Source organism: Ambystoma mexicanum, chromosome 4p, assembly GCF_040938575.1.
Source record: "Ambystoma mexicanum isolate Mex_15411 chromosome 4p, UKY_AmexF1_1, whole genome shotgun sequence".
Taxonomy (NCBI): Eukaryota; Metazoa; Chordata; class Amphibia; order Caudata; family Ambystomatidae; genus Ambystoma; species Ambystoma mexicanum.
This window is the reverse complement of record NC_090927.1, coordinates 133663408-133680386: the sequence shown is the minus strand read 5'-3', so window position 1 is coordinate 133680386 and position 16979 is coordinate 133663408. Positions and strand designations below refer to the sequence as shown.

The 16979-nt window shown below is 45.8% G+C and overlaps 1 protein-coding gene across 2 annotated transcripts in view; it reads left to right on the top strand.

The window, feature by feature from the left end:
- ASXL2 (ASXL transcriptional regulator 2) overlaps positions 1-16979 on the top strand; it is a 747150-nt gene that overhangs the window by 334130 nt on the left and 396041 nt on the right. The window lies entirely within an intron of this gene.

The following is a 16979-nucleotide window of genomic DNA, read 5'->3' as shown; positions in this document are numbered from 1 at the left end:
CCGTCGACACTGAAGTTCGGCTTTAAAAAATGCTGGTACTGCGGGTCCAAGAAGTCTCTTACTGACCTGCACCGTATCTGCTTGTGGTGCCTCTGGGAGGACCACAATGCATCCAGTTGTTCCAAGTGTCAGTTATGACAGGAAAGGCCTTCAGGTAACAGAAGGGGAAACTCAAGGTTGGAAAAATCACCCAAGCCCCGACCCGCTAGGCCTTCGACCGACGAGTCGAGAGGCGACTCTCCTTGGAGGAAGAAGGCCAAGCGGTCTAGGTCGAGGAGTGGCTCCCACCACGCCTGATTTCTTCATCCGACGTGTCCCCTGAAAGGGTAGCTTGGCATACATAAAAATCCATCCCAGCTAAATGGGAAGTTTTTCGGTCAAATGTTAAAAATTTTCAAAAAGCAAAGTCATGCGATTATCAAGCTTTCAAAGGGAGCCGGTAAGGATAGGGCTCAACTGAAATCCTGCGTGCCCTCGAGGCCTCCTTCTGATAATCCGATGATACGAGACAAGAAAGAAAAGTCCAGGTCCTCGACGCCATTGAGACCTTTGACGCCACAGGTGCCTTTGACGCCCGCCAGGCCCTCAACATCAATGCCAAAACCTTTGACACCAGCTGCGTCACATACACCGGCTGTTCCATCGAAGTCGAGCGCCCCTCCTCTTGTCGGCGCCAATAAAGAAACCTTCGTCTTCGAAGCCCATAACTTCCAAACCTGACAGTGTGTGCTCCTCTTCCCAAAGAGTTTTTCAAATCACTAACTTAAATTTTTGAAGAACACCACTCTGATGAGGAAGATGCTCCTTTTGGGTTACAATACAGTACACTGAATGTACCAGAGTGTTTCTTATTGGAGGAGTCCAGAATTAAGCACTTGTATGATAACTTGCAATTTGCAAGTGGAGTAGATACTTCACCCAAACTGGAGTTTTGAAGACCTGAGCCTGGCGAACATGCTGACGTATCATACAGGCAATTGATGTCGAAAGTAGAATACATGGGGTGGAGTAGGCCACCACTCCCTTATGAGCAAGATGATCTCACTGATATTTTGGATATGGGTCCTCAGAGTGACCCTGTTTTGCCTTTTTCATATGGCATTACAAAAAAGAGTGGCTAGAAACTGCAAAACTCCGAAGCCAATACAATCCGTTAGTCAATAAGAATCTGACAACAGCCACCTGAAAACCACTTTTGAGGTCTCGAGTCACAGTTCACCAGTAGGGGGGAGACTGTCTCTGCATCTGGAAGAGTGGCGAGACATTACTTCGGATGCTTGGGCTTTGGAAACCGTAGCCCATGGTTACTGCCTTCCTTTTATAAGACGACCCCAGAAGAATCCGCTGTGGAACTGTTCTTTGAGGATTCTGCATCCGTTCCTTGTACAGGAAATTCTAACCCTGCTAGAGAGAGGTGCTATATAACCAGTACCTCGAGCGGAGAGGAACAAGGGATGGTACTTCCATACTTTTTGATCCTCAAAACGGACAGAGGTATGAGACCAATCTTGGACTTGAGATACTTGAACAAGTTCCTCAGGAAAGACAAGTTCAAGATGGTCAGTTTCTCTGATCCTTCATGCCCTTCAACTCCAGGATTAGTTGGTGTCATTGGACCTTCCGGATGCTTATTTTCATGTGCCAATCCATCTCAAGCACAGGAAATACCTGAGGGTCACAGTTGGTGGTTCTCATTATCTGTTTCGAGTTCTGCCTTTCGGGCTGACCTCTGCCTTGAGGGTTTTAACCAAACTGATGGCGGTAGTGGCAGCGACTCTCAGGAGAGGGGGGGGGGGGGATTCATGTCTATTCCTAGCTGTAAGATTAGCTGATCAGGGCGTGTTCTCCCGAACAAGTCTTGGATCACCTCAGTCACCTGCCACTCTTCATACAGGGCTTCTCCCTCAATTACAAGAACTACATGACACCTTCTCAACAGCTCCAGTACATCGGAGCTGTACTAGACACATCCTTGGGAAAGAGCTTGCCACCCAAGGTGAGGGCTCAAGACATTCTTCAGATGGTTACCAAATTTCAGAGCACCCAGAGTCTTCCGGCCGTCTATTCTTTTCTGAGGTTGCTCGGCCTCATAGCATCCTGCATTTTTCTGGTGCCAGAGGTTCACCTGAGAATGAGATCCCTTCAATGGGCTCTAAGAACACAATGGTCCCAGTTATCAGGGAAGATGTCTAACCGACTTCAGATTCCAAACAGGGTATCACAGGATCTTCTGTGGTGGACCTGCAAGTAATATATTCTGAACGGAGAACCCTTTTGACAACCATGGCCGGAGATTACAGTATTGACGGACGCCTCACTCGCGGGGTTCGGAGCCCATGCCAACGATCTGACAGTCAGCGGTCGTTGGTCTCCATCGCAGTCCAAACTGTACATCAACCTTTTTGAGCTGAGGGCAGTCCGACTAGTGCTGAAGGCCTTTCTGCCCTCTGTACGGGGAAGGAGTGCCCTGATAATGACAGACAACACAGTGGCCATGTACTACCTCAGAAAGAGAGGCGGTATAGTGTCACTACCACTCTGCAGAGAAGCAATGCAGCTCTGGTACTGGGCAATTCAAGAAAGAATCTCCCTATCATCATTTCACCTAGCCGATGAGGAGAACACAGCGGCTGACACTCTGAGCAGGCAGACGGTCTCCCACAAGTGGGATCTAGCTCAGGAAGTTTTTCAAGAGATCTTCACCCTTTGGGCAAACCCCCAAGTGGATCTGTTTTGCGCCCAATGTCAACCCGAAGTGCAAAAGGTACTATTTCAGGGAATTTCCCTCCAAGAGGAGCTCTAGGAGAGGCGTTTGTGGTGGACTAGGAGTTTCCACTCCTGTATCCTGTACGCGTTTACTCCAGTTCCCGTCATTCTTCATATAATCAGGAGGTTGAGAAAGTTCAGGAAACACATGATTCTAATTGCCCCGGATTGGGCCAGGAGAAGGTGCCACTCGGACCATCTGTCCTCCAATAAGTCTTCCACAAAGAGAGGGCCTTCTCCCGCCAGAGGAGGGTCGGGTTCTCCATCCAGAGGTTAACACTCTCAACCTTCACACTTGGCTTCTGAAAGGTGGAGATATGATTGGGACCTCCCGGATTACGTTATGGAGGTGTTGCTTTCGGCTAGAAGACCAGCACCAAAATCTTTGTGCCGTTGGAACAAGTTCTGCAACTGGTGCAAGGAAAAGAATGTAGATCCTTTTCTGTGTAAAACCCCAGCTGTTTTATCCTTCTACTTTTAGCTAATCTCGGGCTCCAGATTGAAGGCTGTTTGGCGGTGCTGTCAATTTTTAAACTCTCATCAGAGGAATGTTCCTATTTCAAAATCCCACTAGTGACTCAATTTTTGAAAGGGCTCACTAATGTGTACCCTCCATCTCCGTTCCAGGTTCCGGTTTGGGACCTAAATCTGGTTTTAAAGTTCCTAATGTGTGCACCCTTTGAACCCCTGCACACGTCTTCTAAGATTATTAACCTTAACCATTTTATTGGTAGAGTGAGTGAGTTGCAGGCACTGTCATCTAAGCCACCCTTTACTATTTTCCACAAGGACAAAGTTGTCTTGAAGGTCAAACCTTCTTTTTTGCTCAAAATCATTTCGGATTTTCGTTTGAACCAGAACATTGTTTTACCTTCCTTCTATCCTCCATCTCACCCTGGTAAGGAGGAGGAAAGACTTCATAGGTTAGATCCTAGAAGAGCGCTAAGCTTTTACATTTCGAGAACATCCAAAATACGGTTTGATCAGCTTTTAATGGGATATACAGGACACAAACTAGGTCAGGCTGTTACCAAACAGACCTTAGCTAAGGGGATAATTTTGGCAATTTCTGAGTGCTAGAGGCTGGCAGGGAAAGACCTCCGCACTCCCCCCTCTGAAGGATTGCGAGCTCATTCCACCAGGGGCATGGCTACATCTACAGCCTTCAAAGGGGTGTTCCTATTAGAAACATCTGTGAAGCAGCAACGTGGTCTTCCATCCACAGGTTTACATAACATTATTGCCTCGATTCTTCCCATGGTCAGGATGGGGTTTTTGGCAAGGTAGTTCCCTGCTCTACCCATGAAAATGTATAGACTGTAATTCTACACCCTCCTCTAAACATAATACTGCTTTGAGAGTCTGTCAAAGATGAGGAATATGTTGGAGGACGCAATCCATTCAAAGAACAAGTTACTTACCCCTAGTAACGTTCTTTCGACAGCATGTTCCTCCAACGGATTCCTCATCGCCCTCCCAACCTACCCCGCAGTAGAATTTCCCATGCTATTATAGCTTCCGTTCCATCAAGGCTGAGTAAGGTCACGCCCGTATTCACGGGTATCTCTGCTGCAAGAGGAGGAAAAACAGAACTGATGCCAACGGGCGCTGCGCATGCTATATATGCCATTCGATGACATTGCCGTCGACGGGGGGCCCTCGAGGGACATGGACTTGACGCACAGCGCCCTCTGACGAGAAAGGTTTCAGAAGCAGCTGAAGCTGGACATTAGATGTCCAAGGTGATGCATACGTTGGAGGAAAATCCAATCGAAAGAACGTTACCAGGGGTAGGTAACTTGTTCTTCTCACATACTGATGCCTTTATTTAGCCAATTTCCTGGTCCGTCACATGTGTCTGACGAGAACATTTTTAGGTGTCCTTTTTTGCTCAAGAAATTGGTTACTTTTTAAATCTAATTTCAAAGGTACTTATGCACATCATAAATCACTGTCAAAATGTCTGTGGTGGATGTATTTGAGCGATCACAACTTGCTCGAAACTGCCTGGAACATAACCAGTCATAAAAGTCAGAAATACATCACCCAGGTTGAGTCCACTGCGCAAGGAACAAGATTAAGATTAAATGTTGCGGACATTAGTAAAGTGACTACTGAGTATAACACAAACACATACTCAGAAGCGACTGACGGCATAGATTACCAACCACTACTAATCCCGTATATCCAACAAAAAAGGCACCTTGAGTCCGCTTCAAAACAAACCAGCATACATGTCTATAACAAAGAACTGGTTGAGAAAAGACGAGAATACAGAAGAGCGCTAAGATCTGCCTACAAGGTGTCGAACAGAGACATGTCAGTGGACATCAAGGACATAAGAAAAAGATACAAGAACTGGGTGAGATTCCACAGGTATAAATTACATCAAGCTGACGCCGAACAAATAACTAAAACCCTTGTTACTAACAACACCAGGAATTTTTGGACTCTAATACGGGGTGCAGACAAAACATTGGATAACCAAATCTTAAATAACATAAATCAAGACACCTGGGAGAAACATTTCACAAAAGTATTTCAGTCAGTGGTCAGCTACCAGGAGAAAGAACAGCAACTGTATGGACCCACCTGGATTAACTTAGACAAAGAAGAAGACATTATAGACGCCATCAGGAAATTAGAAAACTCTAGAGCTCCTGGCCCAGATGGCATTTCTAATGTAGAATTGAAAAGTCATCCTGACGAGTGGGCTAGCCTGATGAGCGCGATCTTCCGGCGATGCGCTGAAACTCGATCCATTCCACAATCATGGACCAAAGCCATAATCATCCCAATCTACAAAAAGGGCAATTTAACAAATCCTGAGAACTTTCGTCCAATTGCTTTACTTGATGTAATGGGCAAGGTATACGCGTCACTACTTATGAACAAATTTCAAACCTGGGCAGCTGGATCCAAATGTAATGACCCTTATCAGGCGGGCTTTAAGAAAAATGCAGGAACAACCTGCAATATCCTAGCATGCAGCATACTAAAAGCCAAAACACGCCAGAACAAGCAACACCTGTTCGTAGTATACATCGACTTCACTCAGGCTTTTGATCGAGTGGCGAGACAGGTACTCTGGAACAAATTAAAGGCCTGGGAATGTCCAGAGAACATACTAGCCCCTATTGAAGCATTACACCACAACACCTCTCTGAGAGTACGACTAAATCGGGAGGGCGCGCTATCAGACGAAATTCAAAGCGCACGAGGGGTCAAACAAGGGTGCCCGTTAGCATCAGCGTTGTTTCTCTCTTACATCGGTGACATCACAAGCATAGAAAAATCAACTAGGGCATTTCCACCAAAACTGGGTCCACTGCAGATCGGACATCTGTTGTACGCAGATGACATGACAATATTTGATCAAACAGAAATTGGGCTACAACGAAAACTCACCGCTCTGCAAACATATGCCGTAGAGAATCACCTTGAAATTAATACGAGCAAAACGATGGTCATGACCATCCAGAACTGTGGGATGAAACAAAAATCCAACTTTAAATGGTACCTAGGTGAAGCCAACATTGAAACCGTTGCCAAGTTCAAATATCTAGGAGTGATTATGGATAGCTCAGAAAAAGAAATTGCCATGGAAGCAGAATTGTACTCAAAAACTAAAAAACTAGCTGCCCAAGCCAAAGTCATCGATGGCAAATTCGGAAAAACTTTCCTTAGTACCCACGATAAACTTCTACGAAATGAAAGTGGTGCCCACATACGGTGTAGAAGCAATACCCACAATTCCAAAACAGCAATGGGCCAAGTTGGAAGCACTGTTTTGGCGTAAAGTATTACATCTACCGACATCAACACCAGGGGCAGCAATAAGACGAGAACTAAGTCTGCAATCATTAGAATGCTCAGTAACGTGCAATTCAATGATGCTCTATAGAAAATGTAGAATGGCACATAGTAATGAGATCTTCAGACTGATAAGATGTGAAATGGATAGTAGGAATTGCAACATGCTAAAAAATTGGCAAAACGAAAATCAAATGGTGCTAAACAGCATCGCATCAAATGAAGAGGAACTTATATCCAACCCGTGTAAAATCCTAAAAAGAATAAAAGATAACGACTGGGCCTCTACATTAGATGCTGCCGCAAAGCTAAAACTCACCAGCCACTTACCAAGTAATATGGTAAAAAGAAATGAGCTGCAAGCCTACGTAAAACAATGTCCAAGTAAGCAGGCCCGTAATTTGATATTACGAGCACGTTTGAACGTTTACAAAACAAATGAGATCTACACATTCGAGGCCAGGCGTTAACCTACAATTGCCGATTCTGCAAACATGATTCGCATCCACCAAAAGAAACATTAAGGCATCTGATTATGAATTGTTCAGCTACCAGTTCCATCAGGCAAAGATATCTAGCATGCATGGTAGGCATCAACATCTTGGCCGAAGAGGACACATGGTGGTATCGATTGATAGGAGGCGAAAAAACTGCATGGCAAATTGCAATGGCCAAAATGACTGAATATATTGAGAACAAGCTGCTAAACGACAAAAGTGATCAATAAACAGTTAAACAGTTACATAAGCACCGCATCCAGCTGCACTGCGACTTATTACCGGGCTACAGCAAAGCCTCGCAAATTTCTCGCCAAAAGACTTGTAGGAGCTCGACGAAAGCATCAATGAAATTTGCCTTGTTTATCGACTGCCTGACGAACTGTTCTACAAAACGTATTGTAAAATCTTATTTTTTGATTAACCAATAAAAAAAATACAATAGAAAAACCCAGATTAAATCTTTTAAGATTACACTAATTGATATTCTGGTATTTGTATTCTTACCTTGATGATGATGAAGCCAGAATCATTCTCCCTGTGTATAACATGCTTTTGTAAAGTTTTTTTTATTTTTGAAAATATTGACAAGTTCGGTTATTATGCGATTTGTGCATTTTACAAGTCAGTTCTACAAAACAGGGTGTTATTTTAGCCCATGTAAATGAAGCATTCATAAATAATTGCACCTTGCCCTATAAGGATTGGCAAACAAAGTGCAGAAATCAAAGATTGGCTCAAATCACTGCTGCACCTCAAAACTAAGTTGTGTGATCCTGGACAACTCATTTAATCGTGTGGTGCCTAAACTGTCAAAATTGCCATTTTCTAAACATGTAAAGTTGTCAGTTCCTAAGAGTGATTTAGTTCTCAGGATATGCTCTCCAAAAAAGTATCACTTGTGGTTTTACTAGCTATAGTGTTGCTTCATGTATAATATTAGTGGACTTGATATATTGCACACCACAGTCATTAGTTTCTTTGCCGATTAATTTCAATACAGGTTGAAAATCATACCTCTCTCTAATCCGTCTGTTACGATATATGTACCTTTCTGGTAGCTTCGAAAGTATATACACTAGCTCGTCCATGCAAGGTATGTGTACCTTTCCTGTTACATCCGATCTGTTTGCATGCTTGAGCAATTTTACTTTCTGCTATTATGAGCCCGCTGTCTATGATGTGATTTGTGTATGTTTTTCCTACAGCTTTTGTTCGCTGTCCTGCATCTAAAACTACTGCCTCATCATGGCTGTTATTTTTAGTTTTGGATGTCAGGTGGTGCTAAAGCGCCACATACAAGAAGAAACTATTGCACTGGAATCCAGCGAGAAGGGGGATGGGATAGGATGAGAGGTGAGACCAGAGTCTGTGGGTGTATTTTTGTTTACCTACCCCAACTTTGGCCTGCCAGTATTTTTTTCAAACAGTCTTCTGAGAGCTAATGACTTAATTGCAGTTGCAAATATGGTACTTGTGTAATACACCTGTCTTACCAATGGTGCCTTCAGACAATTAATTTATAAGCAGTACCCATGTCCTTGCACTGACTACCTGTTCAAAACAAGTACTGTGTGTAGTTATTAGATGGGTATTTTCCAGGCATTGCTGTTATATGCCTAGCTACTCGCACCATTTTCCAGCATTTTATGGCCAAGTGGTACCATTATGGTGTTGTGTGTCAAATTTCAACCTCATGTATACATAAAAGCCAAAACGGTTGGCTTTGCTAATGCTGGTTAAAATGTGTCCTGTACCCTTGTTGTGGACTACAAATGTTGCCCTTGAAATGCCACTGGTTTATTTTTCTGATTCTTGCATGTGTGAAGAGGGTAAGGGCCCGGAAGGGAGTACCCACGCATATTTTTCTAGTTGGGATCATATCGAGCTATGGGTTGTGATCACATCACATTGCGGGGCGGGTCGGGGGGGCGGGCACTACCAAATATTCTGGATCCCTTCATTTGTTTGGTTTGGGTGACTGGATGGGCCAAATGCCTCTGTGCCCCGGGTTCTAACATTCCTTAAGATGGCCTTGCACACAGGACTTGCTCCATCTCCCTCTGTATACTCAGTAGCATAGCTTACGCTTTGGAACAGTAAGGTTAAAACTCCTTAAATCCCCCAATTTGCCATGTAATCTACCCATGCAACTTTGACTCACCCATAGTCAATAGTGACTTTGTCAATGCCGTTCAATTGCTGTGAACCTACCCGTCTGTTCTTAAAATTATGCATTTTTGAAATTTTTCAAGCTTTTTAACCCTTAACATCCCTGAACTTCAAAGTCCTTAAAAATGCTATGCCACTTTTTTCATTTATAGAGCCAGATGTGCCTTTCGAATTAACATAACTTTTTCATTCGGGCTCGGGAGGATAGCTCAGGGGTAACGTGCTCGCCTTGGAAGCAAGACGACATGTAGCAACACAGGTTTGATCCCCGGGTCCGCGCTTAGAAACCCCTTGGTATTAAGCGTGTTATAAATAATCCTGTCATTCAGTAGTTCCTCTGTTGGTACCAAAAAGTCTCAGGTTTCAGTTGGCCTGGGCAGTCAAAAGTAGTTCCTAGTATTTGTTGCTGTCACGTTACCAGGCTCTTAGGCTACAAGCACAAGCTGAATAGTTTCCGGCACTCCTCAGTTTCGAACACTAGCATAGTCACTGGCGATGGATCATAGGAGTTGCATTGCAAAACCTCTGTAGAGCCGAAGGTTGCAGACCACTTTCAGGAGGGAAACCAGTAAGGGTTGATGTGATCTTATTTCCAGATTTCTTTGCATCATGGTAAATTGTGGGCAATACCTTTCAGAAGGGCCAGGAAGCAGTGAGGACACCTGCAAGGATGACCAGTGCTTGAACGCTGTTCTGAAGTCTAGACTCCTGTATGATGGTCCATATTTTCTCAGTGTTAGAGCTGGACCAGGCAGTTTTGGTTTTCTTTGCAGTGTGGCTCTCAAGGGAGAGTTGTCAGTCAATGTTACATTTGAGCATCTTCTTGCACAGGGATAAGCTGTGGTGTTACTCTCTCCAGCTGCATGTCTGAGCACTGGTTTCGTGCTCCAGTGCTTGGGGCTGTTTTTGCTGGTGTGTTAGATGTTGGCAGTCACGCTCAAATGTCCACCACAATTCAGAATTATGGAGCCGTCTTGCCAGTTTAGGCGGATCCCTCAGATTCAGGGACACTTGGTCTGGAGTTGACATCAACTCATGTGGGCTTGGGGAAGAAATGCAAAACCAATAGAAACCCGAGCTAGCTAGCTAGTATTGGGAAGTCTGCACATAGCACTTCCAAAATGTGTGGGTAAGTCCAAAAAGCCAATCCTGCACCATTGCTCAAAGGGCTCTAAATAACAAAGGATTTAAAAATTGGCCTCTGCATCTTTATACCCGCGACTCAGAAAAAGGACAAAGATGGACTTCTTCAATTTTATGGACTTTATTCAACAAAATAAAAGAAAACTCCTAACTATACCCAAGCTACCGGTCTACCCTACCTTACGCAAACTAACTGGAGTGCTTGTCAGTCATTGGTGAGTCCAAAGAGAAAGTCTGTCCTCATTCCAAAGCTAAACTATTCTGCCCCTACCACAATCAAAAGAACTTGGGCACAGTAGAATGACTCCCTTCTTCTGTGATCTGGTTTTTAGCACTGTCTTTTTAGTAACATAACCGTAGATAGTTCTTGGCAACTATATTTACCCTTTCATACAGTAAGAAATAGGGCTTTCGAACGGATTGTGTCCTCTGACGTATTCCTTATCTTAGATAGATCATCTCCCAGCTTGCTGGCCTCGCAAACTTCTTTTCAGTAGAGGGCGCTGCGCATCGACATCCCTCGAGCCGATGTCCCTCGACGGCCTCTGTATCAGCACCAATGTCATCACGCGTATAAATAGACTCGCGCAGTGTCCGTTGCTCAGTTCCGTTTTTCCGCGCTTCATGGGGCCTCAGAATATTGTTACTCAGTTCTTCAGTCAAATATATCATTATTCCTCGTGAATACCGACTCGTACTCAATGGCTTCCTCACCCGAACCGACGACTCTGTGGTCCGGCTTCAAAAAATGTCAAGACTGTGGAAAGAAAATGTCGTTGACGGATCCTCACAGGATCTGTTTATGGTACCTGGGAATCGAGCACCATTGTTCAGAGTGCGAGGACTGCATGTCCATGACGGCGAAAGCCTTGAAGGAGCATAAGGGGAAGCTCGAGAGAGGTGAGGCAGTTAAAACTTCTTCGAAAGTTTCCTCGGCGGAGTCGAGACATTCGTCTTCTCTCCATCGCAAAAGACATTCTCGTTCTAGGTCTCGAAGCAGTTCCCATCACTCTTCGAGATCTAAGCATTCAAAAAAGAGACGTCGAAGATCCCCTTCCTCGTCTTTGTCTTCTTCCGTTTCCCCAAAAAGGGTCTCCTGACCACAAAACATAGCTCTCAGGCTGAGTGGGAGGAATTCAGGAAAAAGATCCCAAACGTGTTCGAGAAAGTGGCCTCGACCCCCTCAAAGACTGCTGAGGGTGATACCCTGGGTGAAAGACCCGAAAAATCAAAAAGCTGCGAGTCGCAGCACCAGGCAAAAGAAGCCACTCGAGAGCGTCACGAACCTTCGAGTAAAGGCAAAGTTGCGTATTCGACGCCGTCGTCGAAGATCCCTTCGACACATGGATCGGCGTCGTCGACACCGTTATCGAAGGTTTCTTCGACGCACAGGTCAGGCGAGTCGACGCCGAGAAAGGATAAACCCACGGCCACCTCGGAGCCAGTGGCCATACCCAGAGCCTCGAGCACGAGAATGTGGTCGACAACCTTGACTAGAATCCCGATACTCTTGAGTTCGAGGCCTCTACCACCTTTCTCGACGCCTTTTTCAATGGCTTCGAAGCCTTTAACGTCTGCGTCGACGTTTTCTCAGCCAATCATGACGAATATGGCTCCTTCTGATCTGGAAGTGGGATTTATACCATTTTCAAGACCTGATCACTCCAGAGTCTTAACTTCTATTTATGAAGAAGGGGAGGATTCGGATCAGGAAAGACCTTTTGAGTTGCAGGGATCTGCAACTCCTGCACCAGAGGAATTTACCTCTGAGGAAGGTAGGTTGAAAGACCTCCATGAATCCCTACAGGAAGCAAGTGGGTTGGTCACTTCCCCAGAAGTGGAATTTGCCACACCAGACCCAGGGGAACATGCTGAAACCCCTTATAGAACCTTGATGGCAAGGATAATAGAGTTTATGGGGTGGTCCACACCCTCGCCTGCTTTTCAGCAAGACGACCTCACAGACATCTTGGTCAAAGGTCCACAGGAGGATCCTGTGGTGCCATTTCATGCGGCATTACAAAGGAGAATATTGTCAAACTGGGAAACACCTGAGGTAATCCCGGCGGTTAACAAAAAATTATCAGCTAAATATAGGGTGTCTTCTGCTGACCCTGAATATTTATCCAAAAACCCAACTCCGGAGAGTTTGGTTGTTCAGGCAGCTACTCCAGCAGGTAGTAAATTGGCTTACTCTACTGTTCCACAGGATAGGGATGATAAGAGAGATGACTCTATGGCCAAAAAAGTATTTTCCGCATGTAGCATGGCGTTGAAATCCATCAATGCTACTTGTACGCTCGTAAGGTTCAGCCACACACTTTGGGAGTGTGCTTCATCAGCGGCTGACTGCCTCCCGGAAGGAGAAGAAAGGGAAGCGTTCCTAAACATCATCAAGGATGGTAAAGACGATATCTGCGAATCCCTTCAAACTGGCATCGTTTCAGCTGACAGCATCAGCAGGGCCATAGCGGCAAGTACAACAACCCGGAGATTTGCTTGGTTGCGAAAGTCTGGTTTTGCTCCAGATGTGCAAAGCAGACTCTTGAATATGCCCTTTGACAGCTCTTCTTTGTTTGGTAAGAAGGCGGATGACAGTTTAGAAAAACTACAAACATTGAAGGCAGCAGCAAAATCCCTAGGAGCTGCAATCCGTCAGACACCATATCGCCCCTCAGGAACCTCTTGGAGAGGTAAGTCCTTTCGCTTCTATTCCGCATTCGGAAAGGGCAGAGGACAGCCGGTTCAAAGGGGTCCGAAAAAATTCACCCGAGGTGGACGGGGTAAAAACACAAAAGCCGCAGCCGGTGCCCCTTTACTCTCGGCATCTGCATCAGCCGCCTCCAAACCGCTCTGAGGACTCTCTTCACAAAACACCAGTAGGGTGCAGGTTGACTCAACATCTGACGGAATGGCAGGCTATTACGTCAGATGCTTGGGCATTGGAGACAGTTGCCCAAGGTTACTGCCTGCCTTTTCTACACATCCCTCGGAGTCATCCACCGGGGAACAGCTCTCTGAAAGTTCTAGATCCGCTCCTCTTGCAGGAAATTGTAGACCTGCTAGAGAAAGGTGCCATAGAACCGGTACCTGTAGCGGAGAGGAACCAGGGCTGGTACTCCCCCGCCCCCTTCCCCCGTCCCCCCCTCCTGACCCCCCTCCCTACTTTCTCATACCGAAGAAAGATGAAGGACTGAGACCTAACTTGGATTTACGAGAATTTAACAAGTTCCTCAGGAAGGACAAGTTCAAGATGGTAACTCTCAGATCCTTCAGGCCCTCCAGCTCCAGGACTGGCTGGTATCTCTGGACCTCCAGGATGCTTATTTCCATGTGCCAATCCATCTCAAACACAGGAAATACCTGAGGTTCGCAATTGGCGGCTCTCATCAATTTCGAGTTCTGCCATTTGGGCTGACCTCCGCCCCGAGGGTCTTCACCAAGCTAATGTCAGTAGTGGCTGCAAGTCTAAGGAGGGGAGGGATCCACGTCTACCCCTACCTGGACGATTGGCTGATCAGAGCTGTATCTTCGGAACTAGCTCAGATCCAGCTAGATTATGTCTGCCACTTCCTTCACAAACTGGGCTTCTCCCTCAATTTAAAGAAGTCACAGATGATACCATCACAGAGACTCCAGTTCATTGGAGCGGTCCTGGACACTTCCCTGGGAAAAGCCTCGCCACCAGAGGTGAGGGCTCAAGATATTCTGCAGATGGTCACCAAATTTCAAAATAGCCAACGTCTCCCAGCCTTCGACTTTTTGAGGTTGCTAGGCCTCATGGCATCCTGCATCTTCCTTGTGCCAGAGGCTCGCCTGAGAATGTGATCTCTCCAGTGGGCACTGAGAACTCAGTGGTCGCAATTCTCAGGGAGAATGAGACCTCCTTCAGATTCCAGACAAGGTGGCTCGAGACCTTCAGTGGTGAGCCTGCCAGAAAAACATCTTGAAGTGGGAACTGTTTTGGCAACCATGGCCGGAGATAACAGTAGTCACAGATGCCTCACTCACGGGGTGGGGAGCCCATACCAACGACTTGACCATCAGCGGTTGTTGGTCTCCATCGGAGTCCAGACTACATATCAACCTGTTAGAGCTGAGAGTAATCAGACTAGCGCTGACAGCTTTTTTTGCCATCTGTACAAGGGAAAAAAGTCCTGATAATGACGGACAACACAGTGGCCATGCACTACCTCAACAAAAGAGGAGGCATAGGATCATTGTGCAGAGAGGCAATGCAGCTCTGGTTTTGGGTAATTCAAGAAGGAATCTCTCTATCGGCAGTTCACCTAGCCAGAGAGAAGAACTTGACGGCGGACGCTCTGAGCAGGCAGAGCACACGAGTGGGAACTAGCTCAGGAAGTCCTTCAGGAGATCTTCGCCCTTTGGGGAACCCCTCAAGTGGATCTGTTTGCCACCAGTACCAACAGAAAGTGCGATCTGTTTTGTTCAAGGGAATTTCCCCCGAGAGGAGCTCTAGGGGACGCATTTGTAGTGGACTGGGAGTTTCCACTCCTGTACGCGTTTCCACCAGTCCCTGTCATTCCTCAAATTATCAGGAGGTTGAGAAGATTCCGGAGAACCGTGATCCTAATTGCCCCAGACTGGGCCAGGAGAATGTGGTACCTGGACCTTCTGGACGTGTCCATCTGCCCTCCAATTCGTCTTCCACTCAAGGAGAATCTTCTCTCACAGAAGGGAGGTCAGGTTCTCCATCCAGACATCAGAACCTACACGCCTGGCTTCTGAAAGGTTGAGATGCAAGGATTGGGACCTCCTTGATGACGTCATGGAAGTGTTGCTTTCGGCCAGAAGGCCAGCAACCAAGTCTTTATACCGCTGCCGTTGGAACATATTTTGTAGCTGGTGTAGAGAAGAGAATATCGACCCCTTTTCATGTGGTACACCAACGGTGTTCTCCTTTCTACTCTACTTGGCAAATTCAGGCCTTCAAGTTGGCAATATCAAGGGCTATCTCGCAGCGCTATCGATCTTCAAGCGCACTGCAGAGGAGACTTCGTATTTCAAATTACCCGTAGTAATACAATTTCTAAAGGGATTAACATAGTGTACCCTCCAAGACTTTTCCAGGTTCCTTTATGGGACTTAAATTTAGTCTTAAATTTCCTGATGGGGACTCCTTTCGAAACACTCCACTCTTGTTCGCTAAGATTTCTCACCCTTAAAACTGTCTTATTAGTGGCTTTAACATCTGCTAGAAGGGTGAGCGAACTACAAGCTCGATCTTGTAAACCCCCTCATAAAATTTTTCATAAAGTCAAAGTTGTCCTACAGGTGAAGCCTAATTTTCTCCCAAAGGTGGTTTCTGAATTCCACATCACTCAGAAAATTACCTTACCTTCATTCTATCCGCCTCCCCATCCGGGGAAAGGGGAAGAAAGGTTACATAGGCTGGACCTAAAGCGGGCTTTAAGCTTTTACATCAGCAGACTTGCTAGGATTAGGCAAGCAGACCAACTGTTCGTAGGTTACTCGGGGCACAAATTAGGACTACCGATAACAAAACAAACCATTTCCAGATGGATTATTTTGGCCATCCTGGAATGTTACAAACTAGCAGGGAAAGAGCCTCCTCAAAATCTTAGGGCTCATTCAACCAGGGGTATCGCAGCCTCCTCGGGCTTCCAAAGAGGGGTTCCGGTTCGAGACATATGTGCGGCTGCCACATGGTCATCCGCACATACTTTCACAAGATTTTACAACCTGGATTCCTCCTCTAGTCAAGAGACTAGGTTTGGCAAAGCCGTATTACATTCGGTTCATTCCTAAAAGGAAACATGGCGTTTTACTCCCACCTCCAATTACACACCACTGCTATGGGGGTCTATCAAAGATAAGGAATACGTCGAAGGACACAATCCCTTCGAAGAACAAGTTACTTCTTACCTTGTAACGTTCTTTCGATGGGATGTTCCTCCGACGTATTCCTTATCGCCCCTCCCATCCATCCCAGTAGTAATACTTCCCTTGTGGTTGCAGCTTACACTCCTTCAAGGTCAATAACCTATTAATGTAAAACAACTGTTAACGTCAAAACGGAACTGAGCAATGGACGCTGCGCGAGTCTATTTATACGTGTGATGACGTCGGCGCCGATACGGAGGCCGTCGAGGGACATCGGCGCGCAGCGCCCTCTACTGAAAAAAAAACTCCAAGGCCAGCAAGCTGGGAGATGATCTATCAAAGATAAGGAATACGTCGGAGGAACATCCCATCGAAAACGTTACAAGGTAAGAAGTAACTTGTTCTTTCAGTTGATCTCTCATGTCCTCTGACACCTCCTGAGGTTATTTGCTTGCTCTTTATTTAGTACACCTGGTGCTTCTCCTATAGACAATCTCCACGGTTTTTCCTGGCTGAGCTAGTCATAAGGATTCTCAAACTCTCGCTCTTCTTTCACTTGATAGTGCGGTTTCGGCCAAAATGACCGAATAAAAAAATACAGAAAAATCTGACGGCAGAAGAGTTCAAACAAATCACGCATTTGGTGCTGGGGGTGCAGGGTTGTCCCCGGCACCCTTTTCTCACTGTATTGTGAACAGAGGTTGCAGGGGACACCCCCACAGC